The sequence below is a fragment of the Amblyraja radiata genome, chromosome 9, assembly GCF_010909765.2.
Source record: "Amblyraja radiata isolate CabotCenter1 chromosome 9, sAmbRad1.1.pri, whole genome shotgun sequence".
Lineage (NCBI taxonomy): Eukaryota > Metazoa > Chordata > Chondrichthyes > Rajiformes > Rajidae > Amblyraja > Amblyraja radiata.
In genome coordinates, this window is record NC_045964.1 from 59,816,223 (window position 1) to 59,835,881 (window position 19,659).

Sequence of the window (19,659 nt, forward strand, 5' to 3'; positions counted from 1 at the left end):
CTGAGCTCGGGTGCTGTCTTTACGGAGTTTGTACGTTCAACCCCGCGGCCTGCGTGGGTTTTCTCCGGGTGCCCCGGCCTCATCCCACCAGGCACGTGCCGTCAGGGGAGGCAAGGCAGGCCGTGCCTCCCCTGACTAAAATTATAAAAAGGTAATTATTAAATATAAATAGTAATCCCCAGAGCTATCACTGCTCTGAACCGGCCCTGCTGAGTGTCCACCCCCCCCCCCCCACCCCCATGAACTGTCTCCCTCTGATGGTCACACAGAGGGAGACATTTTCCACACAGAGAGTGGTGAATCTCTGGAATTCTCTGCCACAGAAGGTAGTTGAGGCCAGTTCATTGGCTATATTTAAGAGGGAGTTAGATGTGGCCCTTGTGGCTAAAGGGATCAGGGGGTATGGAGAGAAGGCAGGTACAGGATAGTGAGTTGGATGATCAGCCATGATCACATTGAATGGCGGTGCAGGCTCGAAGGGCCGAATGGCCTACTCCTGCACCTATTTTCTATGTTTCTATGTTTCTATGGTCACGTCGCACATCGACCCGGCACAGACATATTTGCACTTTAGACTGTTTTTATAAATCATGCTTCTCGGGGAATCTAAATGTTATCTACATTTTATTAGCTGTTTAAGTTATGACATCGGATGGAAGCTGCGTACCACATCTCCTTGCACCTGTGTGCAATGACAATAAAATATATTATTATCATTATTATTAAAGATTTCCAATTCATTTACTAAATTCCGTATTGATTATTAAATGGTTATTTTAATAATCGATCTTAGGTAGGCATAATTCACCCGTGCCTTTCATCCGCAGTACGTATGAAACGCGTAACGATGTTCAACTCGCGTTCCGTGGACGCTGCCTCAAGCCTTCACTTACAACGGGCAATAAAGGCAGCTGAAATCCTGCCTTTGCAACGTGGACTGCGCGCACGTGTGCTGCTCATGCCCACAGGTGAGGAGACCAACGTGGACCAATATCCCATCCCTGCCTTCTCTCCATACCCCCTGATCCCTTTAGCCACAAGGGCCACATCTAACTCCCTCTTAAATATAGCCAATGAACTGGCCTCAACTACCTTCTGTGGCAGAGAGTTCCAGAGATTCACCACTCTCTGTGTGAAAAATATTTTTCTCATCTCGGTCCTAAAGGATTTCCCCTCTATCCTTAAACTGTGACCCCTTGTCCTGGACTTCCCCAACATCGGGAACAATCTTCCTGCATCTAGCCTGTCCAACCCCTTAAGGATTTTGTAAAGTTCTATAAGATCCCCCCTCAATCTTCTAAATTCTAGCGAGTACATTCTAGACTAAATTCTAGCGAGGTTGATTGGCTTCGCTAAATCTGTAAATTGTCCCTGGTGTGTGTAGGATAGTGAAGTGTATGCGGGGATCGCTGGTCGGCGCGGACTCGGTGGGCCAAAGGGGCTGTTTCCGCGCTGCACCTCTAAAGTAAACTAAAACTAAACCTCCAAGTCCCTTCTGGAAACCAAGATAGTTTAGATGGTGTTTGTGGTGTTCAATATCCTTCTGGTTGTCGGGAAGATCTTCTGGATTAGTATGGGAGTCGGGTTATAGGGAGAAGGCAGGAGAATGGGGTTGAGAGGAAAAGATAGATCACTCATGATTGAATGGTGGAGTAGACTTGAATTCTGCTCCTAGAACTCATGAACTTATGAGGGAGTTTAGTTTAGTTTTGTTTAGAGATACTCCGCGGACACAGGCCCTTCGGCCCATTGAATCCATACTGACCAGCGATCCCCGCACACTAACGCTATCCTACACACACACGAGGGACAATTTTACATTTGTACCGAGCCAATTAACCGACAAACCTGCAACGTCTGTGGAGTGCGGGAGGAAACCGGAGATCTCGGAGAAGACCCACGCAGGTCACTGGGAACACATACAAACTCCGTGGTCGGGATCGAACCCGGGTCTCCGGCGCTGTGAGACAGCGACTCTAATGGGGAGAAGGCAGGAGAATGGGGTTGAGAGGGAGAGGTGGATCCGCCATGATTGAATGGCGGAGGGGGCCACAGTTTAAGAATAGGGAGTAAGACATTTAGAACGGAGACGAGGAAACACTTTTTCTCACAGAGAGTTGTGAGTCTGTGGAATTCTCTGCCTCAGAGGGCGGTGGAGGCCGGTTCTCTTGATGCTTTCAAGAGAGAGCTGGATAGGGCTCTTAAAGATAGCGGAGTCAGGGGATATGGGGAAAAGGCAGGAACGGGGTACTGATTGGGGATGATCAGCAAATGATCACATTGAATGGCGGTGCTGGCTCGAAGGGCCGAATGGCCTACTCCTGCACCTATTGTCTATTGTAGATTGACTTGTTGGGCCGAATGGCCTCATTCTGCTCCTTCAACTTATGAGGTGACGAGAGGGTTTACGAGAGAGGGTTTACGAGAGTTTTGTGTTGAGAAGGTTAGTGTTTGTTCTTCCCATATCAAATAAATTGTTACACAGATCAGTGGCCGCAGGGGTTAATGACATCTGTACGACATTCCATCTCTTTAATTAAAGCCTGCAATTAAAACAGTCACGAATGATTCCTAATTAAAGATAGACGTTCGCAGATAGTTTCACATGGTGAAACTTCAATTAAACGGAACTGGAACAGAAATTGATAACAAAACAACTTGTTTTAGGGAGTGAAACGTATTAATTAAATATTGCTGGTAGACAAAAATGCTGGAGAAACTCAGCGGGTGAGTCAGCATCTACGGAGCGCAGGAATAGGTGACGTTTCGGGTCGAGACCCTTCTTCAGACCCGAAAACGTCACCTATTCCTTCGCTCCATAGATGCTGCCTCACCCGCTGAGTTTCTCCAGCATTTTTGTCTACCTTCGATTTTTCCAGCATCTGCAGTTCTTTCTTAAATTAAACGTTGCTGGCCACTGATGTGAACTTCTCTGGCTTTCGTCATCCCTGGGCCCCCCAGCTCATCTCTTCACCCGCCAAAACCTTCCCTGATTCCTGCCCTCCTCCAAATCCCACTCTGTCCCACTCTGATTCCTGCTACCCCGTTATTGCCCGCCCCCCCCCCCCCCCCCCCCCCCCTAAAGGGGTACCACCAGTAAAGGTACCCGTTTCTGGCCTTGCGTTCTTTCACCGAACCACTCTCCTCCCTGAACTGCTTCGGACAAACTATCGATTCAGTATGTGTCGACAAATACATTCTTCACTTAGGGAGGGCACGGTGGCGCAGCGGTAGAGTTGCTGACTTCAGCCCCTGTCCCACTTAGGAGACCTAAACAGCAACGTCTGGTGACCTTGCCCGTCACCCAAAAAAAAAATCAAGGTCTAGGTGAACTGCGACCTCCTACCACCTCCCACGCACATGTTGAAAACCTTCCTCGACTGTAAAGAAAACCGGCTTCGACTAGACCTGCGACTAAAAAAAATATCGATTTTTAAAACGGAAACCTATTTTTAGTCAAGGCCGGTTTTAATCATGGTGAAAAAATAGCAGCAACCTAGATGAAGCCTCGACCACGCGGAAACCACTTTCGACCATTAGGGAGAGTGACCAAAACCTCCGGTGACCTCATGGAAACCTTGGGTGGCGGGCAAGGTCACCAGAGGTTGCTGTTTAGGTCTCCTAAGTGGGACAGGGGTTTTACAGCGCTTATAGCGCCGGAGACCCGGATTCAGTCCCGATTGAGACAGTTTGGTCTACAGCGGGTGAATCATTCTAACCCTGGAGCACAGAGATTATATAGACACAGGAACCGTATGACCAACTGGGGTCGTTGCTCACTCCACCACCCTTAATCCAGTTTTAGTTCCATACGTGAAGGAAAGAACTGCAGATGCTGGTTTAAATCGAAGTGCTGGAGTAACTCAGCGGGACAGCAGGCAGCATCTCTAGAGAGAAGGAATGGGTGACGTTTCGGGGTCGAGACCCTTCTTCAGACACTTGCGGGCTGTCATATGCTGAGAGAATGGAGCGGCTGGGCTTGTACACTCTGCAGCTTAGAAGGATGAGAGGGGAACTTATTGAAACATATAAGATTATTAAGGGCTTGGACACACTAGCGGCAGGAAACATGTTCCCGATGTTGGGGGAGTCCAGAACCAGGGGCCACAGTTTAAGAATAAGAAGTAAGCCATTTAGAACGGAGACGAGGAAACACTTTTTCTCACAGTTGTGAGTCTGTGGAATTCTCTGCCTCAGAGGGCGGTGGAGGCCGGTTCTCTGGATACTTTCACGAGAGAGCTAGATAGGGTTCTTAAAGATAGCGGAGTCAGGGGATATGGGGAGAAGGCAGGAACGGGGTACTGATTGGGGATGATCAGCCATGATCACGTTGAATGGTGCTGCTAGCTCGAAGAGCTGAATGGCCTACTCCTGCACCTATTGTCTATTGTCTATGGGTTTGAGGCCCTTCTGCAGACTTTACTTCCATCTGGTTCCCATTACTCTTTGCTGAGAGACTTCACTCTATTGCCGTCCCCTCTGTATCCATCCCTCACCTCCTCTCACCCCTCCCCCGCTGCCAAGCATCAGCTGTAGAGATCTTCATCGAGGCTTCAGGAAGGTGCCTGCAGGCTAGTGGTGACCTATACCCACGCTCACAGAGCTGCAGTCAGCAAAACCGTGGCTGCTTGATGGGACCAGTCTACTTAAAGGTCACATGGAACTCATATAGATCGCCACTGACAGTTACTCATTGAGTCATACAGCGTGGAAACGGCCCAACTCGCCCACACCGGCCTACAAGGTTATAAATAATCTTATATGTTTCAATAAGATTCCCTCTCATCCTTCTAAACTCCAGAGTGTACAAGCCCCGCTGCTCCATTTTCTCAGCATATGACAGTCCCGCCATCCCGGGAATTAACCTTGTAAACCTACGCTGCACTCCCTCAAAAGCAAGAATGTCCTTCCTCAAATTAGGGGACCAAAATTGCACACAAATACTCCAGGTGTAGTCTCACTAGGGCTCTGTACAACTGCAGGAGGACCTCTTTGCTCCTATACTTGACTCCTCTTGTTATGAAGGCCAACATGCCATTCACTTTCTTCACTGCCTGCTGTACCTGCATGCTTACTTTCAATCTCGGCTGGTCTATCTCTCCCTCCTAACCCCATTGTCCTGCCTTCTAACTATAACCTCTGACACCTGTACTAATCAAGAATCTATCTCTTAAAAATATCCACTTACTTGGCCTCCACAGCCTTCTGTGGTGAAGAATTCCACAGATTCACCACCCTCTGGCTAAAGACATTTTGTGTCGTTTCGTGTCGAGACTCTTCTTCAGACTGAGTATCTTAAAACACTTGAGATTTTATTGCCGTTTAGACTCATCATTCAGAGGCACGGACTCAAGCCCCAGAGTTTAGTTTAGTTTAGTTTAGTTTAGAGATACAGCAGGGAAACAGGAGCCTTCATCCCACCGAGTCTGCGCAGACCAGCGATCACCCGTGCACACTGGAGGCAACTTACAGAAGCCAATTAGCCTACAAACCTGCGCGTCTTTGGAGTGCGGGAGGAAACCGGAGCACCCGGAGAAAACCCCTGTGTTGTTCCCCTCTTGCACAACCCCGCCACGACATGTACCCAATTACGCTGTACAGATGTAATGTTGATGGATAGGGGCAAGAGGCTTCCTGTAGAATCTCGTGTCGACTGTCTGCTTGTCACTCCGCGTATGAACTCATTCATGAACAAACATTAACTATCATGCAGCCGCATGTCAGAACTGACAAAAGCCGTTAGCCCAGGTGCAAGGCTAAACCAAGTTTGATTTACTGGCTGAATTTAAAAGAGAGTTAGATAGAGCTCTAGGGGCTAGTGGAATCAAGGGATACGGGGAGAAGGCAGACACGGGTTATTCATTGTGGATGATCTGCCATGATCACAATGAATGGCGTTACTGGCTCGCAGGGCCGAATGGCCTCCTCCTGCAACTATTATTTATGTTTCTATGATTCTGTGTCGTGCCTCTTGAATGGGGCAATATTGAACTGAGTCACAGCAGAACCAGCTTCAACGGTCAAAGCTAGGGAGAGTGTTTTAGGGCAGCACAGTGGCGCAGCGGTAGAGTTGCTGCCTCACAGCGCCAAAGACCCGGGTTCGATCCCGACTACGGGTGCTGTCTGTACGGAGTTTGTACGTTCTCCACGTGGGTTTTCTCCGAGATTTTCGTTTTCCTCCCACACTCCAAAGACGTGCAGGTTTGTAGGTTAATTGGCTTGGTAAATGTAAAACATAGTCCCTAGTGGGTGTAGGATGGTGTTAATGTGCGGGGATCGCTGGTCGGCACGGAAACGGTGGACTGAAAGGCCTGTTCCCGCGCTGTATCTCTAAACTAAACTAAACTAAAGGGCCTGTCCCACTTGGTGATTTTTTCGGCGACTGCCGGCATCATTGACTGACGTATCCGGTCACCGTGAAAGTCGCGGCGTGATGAGGTGTAACGCGGCGTGACGCGCGGTGTTTCAAGTGTCGCAACTTTTCTTTTGTCGCCGCTGGATTTTGAAAAGTTCTAAATCTTTCGGCGACCCTGATACGTCAGTCAATGACGCCGGCAGTCGCCGAAAAAATCGCCAAGTGGGACAGGCCCTTAAAGAGTCATGGAAGATTGGGACGACAGATGGCACAATGGGCTAAGTGTTCGGCTGGCAACCGGAAGGTAGCCGGTTCGAATCCCGCTTGGAGTGCATACTGTCGTTGTGTCCTTGGGCAAGACACTTCACCCACCTTTGCCTGTGTGTGAATGTGTGTGAGTGATTGGTGGTGGTCGGAGGGGCCGTAGGCGCAGATTGGCAGCCACGCTTCCGTCAGTCTGCCCCAGGGCAGCTGTGGCTACAGAAGTAGCTTACCACCACCGAGTGTGACTGAGGAGTGAATGAATAATGCGATGTAAAGCGCCTTGAGTATTAGAAAGGCGCTATATAAATCCCATCCATTATTATTATTATTAAGATTTTAAGTTTAGTCGTTTAGTTCAGAGATGCAGTGCGGAAACAGGCGATTTGGCCCACCGAGTCCGTGCCGACCAGCGATCACCCTGTATACTACCACTGTCCTACACACTAGGGACAATTTACAATTTTACCAAAGCCAATTAACCTACAAACTTGTACGTCTTTGGTGTTTGGGGGGAAGCCGGAGCACCTGCACACCTGTACGGAGTACATTCTCCCCGTGCCCGCGTGGGTTTTCTTCTGGTGCTACGGTCCATCAAGTCTACTCCGCCATTCAGTCATGGCTAATCTACCTCTCCCTCCCAGCACCATTCTCCTGCCTTCTCCCCATAACCCCTGACACCCGTACTAATCAAGAATCTGTCAATCTCTGTGTTTATCATGCCTCCACAGCCTCCGGGGCATTAAATTCCACAGCTTCATCACCCTGTGACAAAATAGATTCCTCCTCATAGAAACATAGAAACATAGAAACATAGAAATTAGGTGCAGGAGTAGGCCATTCGGCCCTTCGAGCCTGCACCGCCATTCAATATGATCATGGCTGATCATCCAACTCAGTATCCCGTACCTGCCTTCTCTCCATACCCTCTGATCCCCTTAGCCACAAGGGCCACATCTAACTCCCTCTTAAATATAGCCAATGAACTGGCCTCGACTACCCTCTGTGGCAGGGAGTTCCAGAGATTCACCACTCTCTGTGTGAAAAAAGTTCTTCTCATCTCGGTTTTAAAGGATTTCCCCCTTATCCTTAAGCTGTGACCCCTTGTCCTGGACTTCCCCAACATCGGGAGCAATCTTCCTGCATCTAGCCTGTCCAACCCCTTAAGAATTTTGTAAGTTTCTATAAGATCCCCTCTCAATCTCCTAAATTCTAGAGAGTATAAACCAAGTCTATCCAGTCTTTCTTCATAAGACAGTCCTGACATCCCAGGAATCAGTCTGGTGAACCTTCTCTGCACTCCCTCTATGGCAATAATGTCCTTCCTCAGATTTGGAGACCAAAACTGTACGCAATACTCCAGGTGTGGTCTCACCAAGACCCTGTACAACTGCAGTAGAACCTCCCTGCTCCTATACTCAAATCCTTTTGCTATGAAAGTAACATACCATTCGCTTTCTTCACTGCCTGCTGCACCTGCATGCCTACTTTCAATGACTGGTGTCCTTTCTCCTTTCTAAATGTGCGCCCTTTTATTCCGAGGCTGTGCCCTCTGGTCCTGGACTCTCCCACTAGTGGAAACATCCTCTCCACATTCCGCTCCGCTTTGACTGCATGCCATCCAACTTAAAGAGAAAAAACCCATCGCCGTGACTTAATCAACCCCATCTGTAATCATTGCCCTGCCACGATGTACAAAGTCACGATGAACTCCGATGACAAACAGGCCCTAGTAGCAGCTCACGCCATCAATGACGAAAAAATTAGACTGCAACATATAATTTGTTTGAAATGAGGTTTATATCTTTTAATGCCATCTTCCTCCTCCCCCACAGATCACGTTCTTTTGACACTCCAATTATGAGTCATTGGTTCACTTGGTGAGTCAAAGCCATAAAACACAAGGTCATCGTCCAACGTGAAGCTTAGTTTAACTTTGAGTTTTAGAGATACAGCGCGGAAACAGGCCCTCCGGCCCACCGAGTCCGCGCTGACCAGCGATCCCCTCAAGCCCCTGTCCCACTTTCCTGAGTTACCATGAACTCTCCCAAGTTTTCCCCTTGATTCAAACTCGGATGATGACGGTAATAGCCAGCCGTAGATACTCGGGGCTATTTTTTTTACTCGTGGACATTGTTCAACATGCTGAAAAAACGTCCCGACTGACCTGATGCCCCGAGTACATACTTCCCTGCACGGGAGACCCGACCTTTTTCCATGTCGGGTCTCCGTTGTCGTTGGGGCCTAGCACCGTGGAGCGGCCTCCAGCCGGAACGACCTGGGGGCTTCAGTCGCGGAGTCTGCGGTGCTGCAGACTCACCATCGTGGCAGCCTCGGAGCGTGCGGAGCGGTGATGGCTCGCTGCTGCGGCCCGACCCCAGAGCTCGGAAGCTCCAGCTGCAGACCGGTGGACTGTTGGGATATCGGGAGCTCGCAGGTTTGGGTGGGAGACCGCTTTCCGGAGCTCCCGCAACGCGACTTCTCCAGCCCGTGTCGCGGGGTTGGAACGACCCGGAGCGGGGCCGTACATCGCCCGGCGCGGCTTTAATGGCCGCGGGACATTCCAGCACCCACCGGGGGCTCCAACTTTGTGAGTTTTGGGCCTGGAGCGGGGCCGTACATCGCCCGGCGCGGCCTAAAATGGCCGTGGGACTTACCATCGCCCGCCTGGGGCTTCAACATCGGGAGAGAAATGGTGGAGGGGAGAGAAAAGACTTTGCCTGCCATCACATTGAGGAGGAGATTCACTGTGATGGATGTTTGTGTAAATTGAATTGTTTGTGTGTCTTGTAGGAATTGTCTTTGTTTGTATGGCTGTGGAAACGGAGTTTTCGTTTGAGCCTCACTGAGGTTCAATTGACATGTAATAAATATTGTATTGTATTGTATTGTAATAGAGTATTAAACATACGTCTGGCATTACGAGCCGCTACGATATATCTACGGCCTCCTACGGACTCCTATGGACATTCCCCGACTTTGGATCAAGGGGTAAACTCGGGAGAATTCGTGAGTAACTCGGGAAAGTGGGACAGGGTCTTCTGACAGGATGTTATTGGGAAATGCTTGCTATGGTTTCTGAGAGTGTCAAGTGTTAAGGCAACAGGAGTGGTGGTGGAAGCAGGGGGGTGAGTGTGCGTGGGCAGAGGTTAATGTGAACACGAAGTGGACAGGAGGTGGGAAGTGGCGAGGAGTGGTGTGCAGTCAGTATGAAGGGCAGCGTTGAGAGGGCTCACTGTTGAACAGCTTGTGTCTTTACCTGCGTAATTGATTTGGATGTTTGCTTAATACACAAAGCCCGTAATACACAGAGCAGCGGGAACAGGGGGATACGGTTAATGGTCACAGAGTGATTTAGTTAGTCGTCCAATTTGGAAATGAAATTTAGCACTGACAGATGTACCAAGCTTGCACGTTAAGTGAAAGGGTGACATTGGAAGGCAACGAGGGCAATGGGATTAACATTGAGACTCAGGCAGAGGTGCTGCCTGCTACCATGAAGGAAGCAGGAGTTACTTGGCTTTAATGCTTGAGTTTGACCTTCCTCTTGAAGAGGGCATCTCGTTTACAGTCCCTCTGAGAAATATCACTTCAGCCTCTCATCCAGAAGGTCCAGAAGGCAGCTGCATGTTTCAACACGGTGATTGATTTTGCTTTTTTAATTGGTTTAGTTTATTTTAGTTTAGACAATAGACAATAGGTGCAGGAGTAGGCCATTCGGCCCTTCGAGCCAGCACCGCCATTCAATGTGATCATGGCTGATCATCCCCAATCAGTACCCCGTTCCTGCCTTCTCCCCATATCCCCTGACTCTGCTATTTTTAAGAGCCCTATCTAGCTCTCTCTTGAAAGCATCCAGAGAACCGGCCTCCACCGCCCTCTGAGGCAGAGAATTTAGTTTCGAGATACAGCACGGAAACAGGCCCTTCGGCCCACCGGGTCCGCGCCGACCAGCAGCGATCACCCCGCACATTAACACTATCCTACACACACTAGGGACAATTTTTACATTTACATCAAGCCAATTAACCTACAAACCTGCACGTCTTTGGAGTGTGGGAGGAAACCGAAGATCTCCGTGAAAACCCAGGCGGGTCACGGGGGAGAACGTACAAACTCCGTGCAGACAGCGCCCGTAGTCGGGATCGAACCCGGGGCTGCGCCACAGCGACCGCCATGTGTTGGTAGTGCCTCAAGTATGAAAGAGATTGGAGTTTGTAGAACTCTTGCACTCAGTCAGAAGGCCTGGGTAGAGTGGATGTGGAGAGGATGTTTCCACTAGTGGGAGAGTCTAGGACCAGAGGTCACAGCCTCAGAATTAAAGGACGTTCCTTTTCGGAAGGAGATGAGAGGGAATTTCTTCAGTCAGAGGGTGGTGAATCTGTGGAATTCTTTGCCACAGAAGGCGGTGGAGGCCAAGTCAATGGATATTTCGAAGGCAGAGATAGATAGATTCTTGATTAGTGTGGGCGTCAGGGGTTATGGGGAGAAGGCATGAGAATGGGGTTAGGAGGGAGAGATAGATCAGCCATGATTGAATGGCAGAGTAGACTTGATGGGCCGAATGGCGTAATTCTGCTGCTATCACTTATGAACATGAGATGGGTTTACAGGAGCATGTAGATTTCAGATCTGATGTTTACAGACCACACCACCCTAGTGCCAATCCTGGCACTGTATAGAATAAAGATAGACACAAAATGCCGGAGTAACTCAGCGGGACAGGCAGCATCTCCGGAGAGAAGGAATGGGTGACGTTTCGGGTCGAGACCCTTCTTCAGACCTGACCATGAGGAGAGTGGGAGTGACAGAGATATTCTTCTTCAGACTATTCTACATTTCCTTGAGCATCGTCCCCTTTGATCTGTGTTTTCACACCTTTCTCTTCCTTATCCCTATGTCTCCCTCTCCCCTGACTCTCAGTCTGAAGAAGGATCTCGACCCGAACCGTCACCCATTCCTCCTCTCCAGAGATGCTGCCCGTCCCGCTGAGTTACTCCAGCATTTTGTGTCGTCTCTCTTAGATCCATGAACTGGCTGAGATTAAGAAGGTCAAAAAATAAAAAGATTCCTTCCCTAATTTGCGATGCTCTAATGCTTTTGCATGCTCGCAGTCCGAAGCCAGCCACATACATCACCAAAGGGCATTGCGGAGATAAAGTTGTATTGGAATTTGTTTTTTTATTGCTGTGCATTATGGAAGGATTAGTGAAATAATCTGCCATTTTATATATATGACTCTATCAGACAAAGCCCGAGTCCGCATCTCTCTGTCACCTGGAATGAATATCATTCACGTCAGATCAATCTCACTCCAAATCAACCTGTCGAAAGATGATAAATATTGTGACACATCTAATTCTGTCATGCTCACATTGCTCTGCGCACTCCAATGCACGCAAACACACGTGCGCACACAAGCATGCTTGCACACACGCGCGCACACAAGCATGCATGCACACACGCACACAGACTCACAAACGCACACTCTAGCATACACGCGCGCTCACACAAAAACACACACACGCATGCGCACGTGCACGCTTGCACCACTCATGCGTGCACACGCACATACACTCATGCACATACGTATGCATGCATGCACACACACGCACGCACATATGCACATGCACGCACACACACACAAACGCAGGCACAAGGGCACGTTCGCACTCACACATACATGAACACACAAACGCACTCACACGCATATACACACACGCACACACACACACGCGCGCGCACACACGCACGCACATATGCACATACACGCACACACATGAACACACACCCAAACGCAGGCACATGGGCACGCACACACTCACATACATGAACACACACACGCACTCACACGCACACGCACACTCACACACAGGCACAAAGACCGGCATGTATGTGCACGCTCACAGCACCACACAGTCCCTCAGTCTGAAGAAGGGTCTCGACACATACAAACAAACACAGGCACACATTCACACACCCACACACAAAGATAGGTGCATATACACACACACACACACACACACACACACTGAATCATGTACGTAACCTAACACCTACCTTTATAGGGACAATTTTCACATTTATACCAAGCCAATTAATCTGTAGGTCTTTGGAATATGGAAGGACACCTAAGATCTCGGAGAAAACCAACGCAGGCCAAGGGTAGAACGTACAAGCTCCGTACAGACAGCACCTGTAGTCGGGATCGAACCCGGGTCTCTGGCGCCGTGAGGCAGCAACTCTACCGTCGCGCCACCGTGCTGCGCCACCGCATTTGAGCTCCCCAACACAAACGGGAACACTTTCTCTCTGCAGTATTCCAATATCTCTGGGCGGTCACAGTGGCGCAGCGGTAGAGTTTCTGCCTTACAGCGCTTGCAGCGCCGGAGACCCGGTTCCATCCCGACTATGGGTGCTGTCTGTACGGAGTCTGTATGTTCTCCCCATGATCCGCCTGGGCTTTCTCCGAGATTCATCGGTTTCCTCCCACATTCCAAAGACGTGCAGGTTTGCAGGTTAATTGGCTTGGTGTAAATGTAAAATTGTCCCTAGTTTATGTAGGGCAGTGTTAGTGTGCGGGGATGGCTGGTCGGCGTGGATTCGGTGGGCCAATGGACCTGTTTCCACGATGGGCCTGTATCTCTAAGTTAACTATATAATAATTTGGTCTCCAACTGGAGGCATGGGTTCGTATCCCACTTCTGACACCATGTGCAAAGTGCTTATGATACAGAGTAATTATATATTATAACAAGTACTTTATTCTGTATACATACGGAGACCATCGAGATAAGCACCGCAGGCTCCGAATCGTAAGTTAAAACGAAAACACAACATGGCTGCCTGCATGCCAATGAACTTATTCATTCGTTCATTCAATTATTGACATTTACCTTGTATGCTTTATATAGTCAGTAGTTTTGTATTTGCATTTAATTCTTTAAGAGGGAGGATGTAGATTAGTGTCACTCACACTGTGACTCATACACTGTGGCTCCGCCCACAGGCTTATTAGCAAGCTCTCTTAAACATAGAAACATAGAAAATAGGTGCAGGAGGAGGCCATTCGGCCCTTCGAGCCAGCACCGCCATTCATTGTGATCATGGCTGATCGTCCCCAATCAATAACCCGTGCCTGCCTTCTCCCCATATCCCTTGATTCCACTAGCCCCCCAGAGCTCTATCTAACTCTCTCTTAAATCCATCCAGTGATTTGGCCTCCACTGCCCTCTGTGGCAGGAAATTCCACAAATTCACAACTCTCTGGGTAAAAAAGTGTTTTCTCACCTCAGTCTTAAATGGCCTCCCCTTTACTCTTAGACTGTGTGCCCCCTGGTGCTGGACTCGCCCAACAGTGGGAACATTTTTCCTGCATCTAGCTTGTCCAGTCCTTTTATAATTTTATATGTTTCTATAAGATTCCCCCTCATCCTTCTAAACTCCAGTGAATACAAGCCTAGTCTTTTCAATCTTTCCTCATATGACAGTCCCGCCATCCCAGGGGTCAATCTCGTGAACCTACGCTGCACTGCCTCAATCACAAGGATGTCCGTCCTCAAATTAGGAGACCAAAACTGCACACAATACTCCAGATGTGGTCTCACCAGAGCCCTATACAGAGCCATCCTCTCTCTCTATTTTAGTCTAGTAATGTATGCTGAGATGATGTAACCACTGCAGAGTTGCTGATAAAAGACTTTGGACTCTAATCACTTTGTGTGAGCCTGATCAATCCAACAAAAGGGCACGGAGAAGATTTACGAGGATGTTGCCAGGACTCGAGGGTCTGAGCTACAGGGAGAGGTTGAGCAGGCTGGGACTCTACTCCTTGCAGCGCAGGAGGATGAGGGGTGGGTGATCTTGTAGAGGTGTACAAAATCATGAGGGGAATAGATCGGGTAGACGCACAGAGTCTCTAGCCCCGAGTAGGGGAATCGAGGGCCAGAGGACATAGGTTTAAGGTGAAGGGGAAAAGATTTAATAGGAATCCGAGGGGTAACTTTTTCGCACAGGTGTGTGTATGGAACGAGCTGCCGGAGGAGATAGTTGAGGCTGGGACTATCCCAGCATTTAAGAAACAGGTACATTGTTAAAGAAGGAACGGCAGATGCTGGAAAAATTGAAAGTAGACAAAAAATGCTGGAATAACTCAGCGGGTGAGGCAGCATCTATGGTGAATGAAAACATGCTGGAGAATCACCATAGATGCTGCCTCACCCGCTGAGTTTCTCCAGCATTTTTTGTCTACTTTAGACAGGTACATAGATAGGACAGGTTTGGAGGGATATGGACCAAACGTGGGCAGGTGGGACCAGTGTAGCTGGGACAAGTTGGCCGGTGTGGACGGGTTGAGCCGAAGGGCCTGTTCCCACACGGTATCACTCTATGACTCTATGCTGCACGCACAGACACGCACATACGTACACACACATACAGGCATGCTCACACACGCACGCACACACACGCACACACATACACACACACACTTGCGCACACACACGTGCACACCATCACACATGTGCACACATACTCGCACAAACACGCACAGATGCACACAGATACACGCATGCTCACACACGCACGCACGCACATACACACACACACTTGCGCACACACACATGCACACACGCCCACACATACTCGCACAGACACGCACACACACACATACACGCATGCTCACACACGCACGCACAAACCAAGGTACATTCAAGGGGACACTAGCATGGATACACACATATAAAGAGAAGGAGAACAATGAACTGGAGAGCAGTGTGAGTTTAAGGCATGCTTCTATTTACGGTGACTGTAGTCTGTGTGAGGGATTCTGAATGGCTCTGCTTCAGACTGAGTGTGAGGCACTTGTGCATATTATATTGTACATGCTCGAGGTTTAGAAAAGGAAAGATGAAAATCTGTTCCGTCTTATCGCCAGTGTAATGGATACATGTGAATCTCACGCTCCAGTTGCTTTGCCCCGGCCCTGCGATGGCTGCAAGCTAGGATTGCCTTCTACAATACTCTGAATCCATGACAGAGGCGGCCCCCGGCACACCTTCACAATCACGGAGTAACAACATCGTAGGATGACAAGACCACTACTCCAGAATATTGGCACATAACACCCTGCGTTGTAAGGAACTGCACGGGATAGTTTTGGAGGGGAGTGAGTTCATCACTTCATGTTCATAAGTGGTAGGAACAGAGTTAGGCCATTAGAAACAGAGGAACCATATAACCATATAATAATTACAGCACGGAAACAGGCCATCCCGGCCCTTCTAGTCCGTGCCGAACACTTATTTTCCCCTAGTCCCATCTACCTGCACTCAGACCATAACCCTCCATTCCTTTCCCGTCCATATACCTATCCAATTTATTTTTAACTGATAAAATCGAACCTGCCTCCACCACTTCCACTGGAAGCTCATTCCACACCGCTACCACTCTCTGAGTAAAGAAGTTCCCCCTCATGTTACCCCTAAACTTCTGTCCCTTTCTAAACATAGAAAAATAGTAGGCCATTCGGCCCTTCGAGCCAGCACCGCAATTCAATGTGATCATGGCTGACCATCCACAATCAGTTGTACCCCGTTCCTGCCTTCTCCCCGTATCCCCTGACTCCGTTATCTTTAAGAGCTATCTTGGACCGATGTAAATAGCGAGTGGAAGCTGCTGCCATTTCCAGAGGCCCAGCACATCTCGATGTCAAGGAGAGACTGAGTAAATCTCACTTGGTGCTGGAGTCGTCAATGTCCACGCTAGCTCTCCCCCACACAATCACCATGCCAGCTGAGAGAACAACTGTGTGGCTGGACATGTCAATGTTCCACTCTGGGTAAGTCTAAATGGTCAGCAATGATCATCTAAAATCAGTACCCCATTCCTGCTATCTCCCCCATATCCCTTGAGTCCGTTCGCCTGAAGAGCTCTATCTAAACTCTCTCTTGAAATTCTGCCCATCAAGTCTACTCCGCCAATCAACCATGGCTGCTCTATCACTTCCTCCTAACCCCATTCTCCTGCCTTCTCCCCATAACCTCTGACACCCGCACTAATCAAGAATCTATCTATCTCTGCCTTAAATATATCCACTCACTTGGCCTCCACAGCCCTCTGTGGCAAAGAATTCCACAGATTCACTACTCTCTGACTAAAGAAATTCCTCCTCATCTCCTTTAAGAATAAGGGGTAAGCCATTTAGAATGGAGACGAGGAAACAATTTTTCACACAAAGAGTTGTGAGTCTGTGGAATTCTCTGCTCAGAGGGCGGTGGAGGCTGGTTCTCTGGATACTTTCAAGAGAGAGTTGGATAGGGCTCTTGATTGATTGATTATTGATTGATTGATTGATTATACCTTTAATAATCCTTTACAGGAAATTACAGTGCCACGACAGCTTCAAGACAGACATAACACCACACATTTCCTCAAATAGCTTCCATACTTAACAAGTTAAAATACAAGTTAAAATACAAGTTAAAATACAAGTTAAAATACAATTAATGAAAAAAAGTGCAGTTATTTATGCGCATTATATTAAAGATAGCGGTCAGGGGATATGGGGAGAAGGCAGGAACGGGGTACTGATTGTGGATGATCAGCCATGATCATACTGAATGGCGGTGCTGGCTCGTAGGGCCGAATGGCCTACTCCTGCACCAATTGTCTATTGTCTATTGTCTTCCTAAAAGAACGTCCTTTAATTCTGAGGCTGTCACCTCCAGTCCCAGACTCTCCCACTAGTGGAAACATCCTCTCCACATCCACTCTATCCAAGCCTTGCACTATTCGGTAAGTTTTAATGAGGTGTCCCCTCGTCCTTCTAAGCTCCAGCGAGTATAGGCCCAGTGACGTTATCTCCGGGATCGCCGGTTTTCTTCCACCCTCCAAAGACATGCGGGTTTTGTCGGCTAACTGGCTGAGGTAAAATTGCAAATTGTCCCCGGTGTGTGTAGGATAGAGTTATAGCCCTGTCTCACGGTACGAGTTCATTCCAACAGCTCTCCTGAGTTTAAAAAAAAATCAAACTCGTGGTAAGCACGGAGAATGAACGTAGCGGGTACGTCGGAGATCGGGGACGTCTCTTAGCGGCTCGTAACGCTAACGGCAGGTTCTCGGGAAGACTCGCTAACGGCAGGTAAGCTCGGGAAGACTCGTGAAGATTTTTCAACACGTTGAAAAATGTCCACGAGAGCCCCGAGTACCGACGAGCGGCCATTACCGTAAATCTCCGAATTCGAATCAGGGCAAACTCGGGAGAGCTCTTGGAATGAACTCGTACCGTGGGACAGGGCTTTTAGCATGCGGGGATCGCTGGTCGGCGCGGGCTCAGCGGGCCTAAGGTCCTGTTTCCCTTGTTGTGTCTCTAAAATAGACTGAAAAGTCGACCGTATCGAGCACCATTTCACTTCCAAACCTCCAAAGACAACAAGCTGCCCGGCGAGAGTTATTGGTTTAATATCCAGAGAGAGAGAGAGAGGAGGCCAGAGTTACTGACGGCATTGCGGGATTGGTCGCAGTCATGCTGAGGATGTTTGTCAAACTCCGTGACATTTATTATCCTGCAGTAACGGAGTGTTTATGACGACTGCTGTAATAATGGGGACTTCACTCACTGGAAACTGGGCCGTAGATCTCACTTCCCTCGCGCAGCGCCCAGACGAGGGAATATTTGACAAACCCTCTTTGCTTCTGAGTGAGCTGTCAGCACTGTAAGCGAACAGCGAGATTTACGCTTCGGTTCAGGTTTATTATTGCCGGGTATAGTGCCGAGGTGCAGTTCGAAGCCGTGCCATCCAGTCAGATAATACCGGACGTAAATACTACAACGCCAAACTCAAGGGGCAGCATAGAATTGGTACAGTGAGCCGGCACGATAGCGCAGTGGTCGTGTTGGCACGGTGAGGTGGCGCGGCGGTAGAGCTGCCGCCTCACAGCGCCACAGGCCCAGGTTCGATCCCGACTACGGGTGCTGTCTGTACGGAGTTTGTACGGGCTCCCCGCGACCCGCGCGGGTTTTCTCCCAGATCTTCGGTCTCCTCCCGCACTCCAAAGACGTGCATGTTTGGAGGTTAATCGGCTTTGGTAAAAGTGTAAATTGTCCCCAGTGTTTGGAGAGTGTATGGACGGATCGCTGGTCAGCGCGGACCTCGTGGGCCGAAGGGCCTGTGTCTGCGCTGTATCTCTAAAACTAAAAATAACAACTATGGTACAAAAGTGTGAAAACGCACACCTCCAGATTCAGGGACAGTTTCTTCTCAGCTGTTTTCAGGCAACTGAATCATCCTACCACAACCAGAGTGCAGTGCTGAACTACTATCTACCTCTTTGGTGACCCTCAGACTATCCTTGATCGGACTTTGCTGGCTTTACCTTGCACTAAATGTTATTCCCTTATCATGTGTCAATTATAATCATGTACTGTCTTTCCGCTAACTGGTTAGCACGCAACTAAAGCTTTTCACTGTACCTCGGTACACGTGACAATAAACTAAACTGAACTCAGCTGTGTAGGAAAGAACTGCAGATGCAGGTTTAGATCGAAGGTAGACACAAAATGCTGGAGTAACTCAGGCAGCATCTCTGGAGTGCAGGAATGGGTGACGTTTCAGGTCGAGACCCTTCTTCAGACTCAGGGGCGAGGGAGACACAGAGATATGGAAGGGTGAGGAGTGAAAACACCGATCAAAGCAGGCGATGATCAAGGAACCGTAGAATGGATCATTGTTGGCTGAGGGGAAGGTGACAACGAGGCGTACAAAGTGTAAAATTAATCAGGAGGGCAGTGAAACTAGTCGGAGAACTAGGGTGAGGGAGGATGGGGAGAGAGAGGGTTGTTGCAGACGGCTGTGGAGGCCAAGCCAATGGATATTTTAGTAGCTGAGATAGATAGATTCTTGATTAGTGCGGGTGTCAGGGGTTATGGGGAGAAGGCAGGAGAATGGGGTTCGGAGGGAGTAATCGATCAGCCATAATTGAATGGCGGAGTAGACTTGATGGGCCGAATGGCCTAATTCTACTCCTATCACATGACCTTTGAA

General features: G+C 48.9%; 1 protein-coding gene across 19 annotated transcripts in view; it reads right to left on the bottom strand.

Annotated features, from left to right (window-relative positions):
- nrxn3 (neurexin 3) overlaps nt 1-19,659 on the bottom strand; it is a 1,403,890-nt gene that overhangs the window by 35,682 nt on the left and 1,348,549 nt on the right. The gene's annotated exons all lie outside the window — the stretch shown is intronic.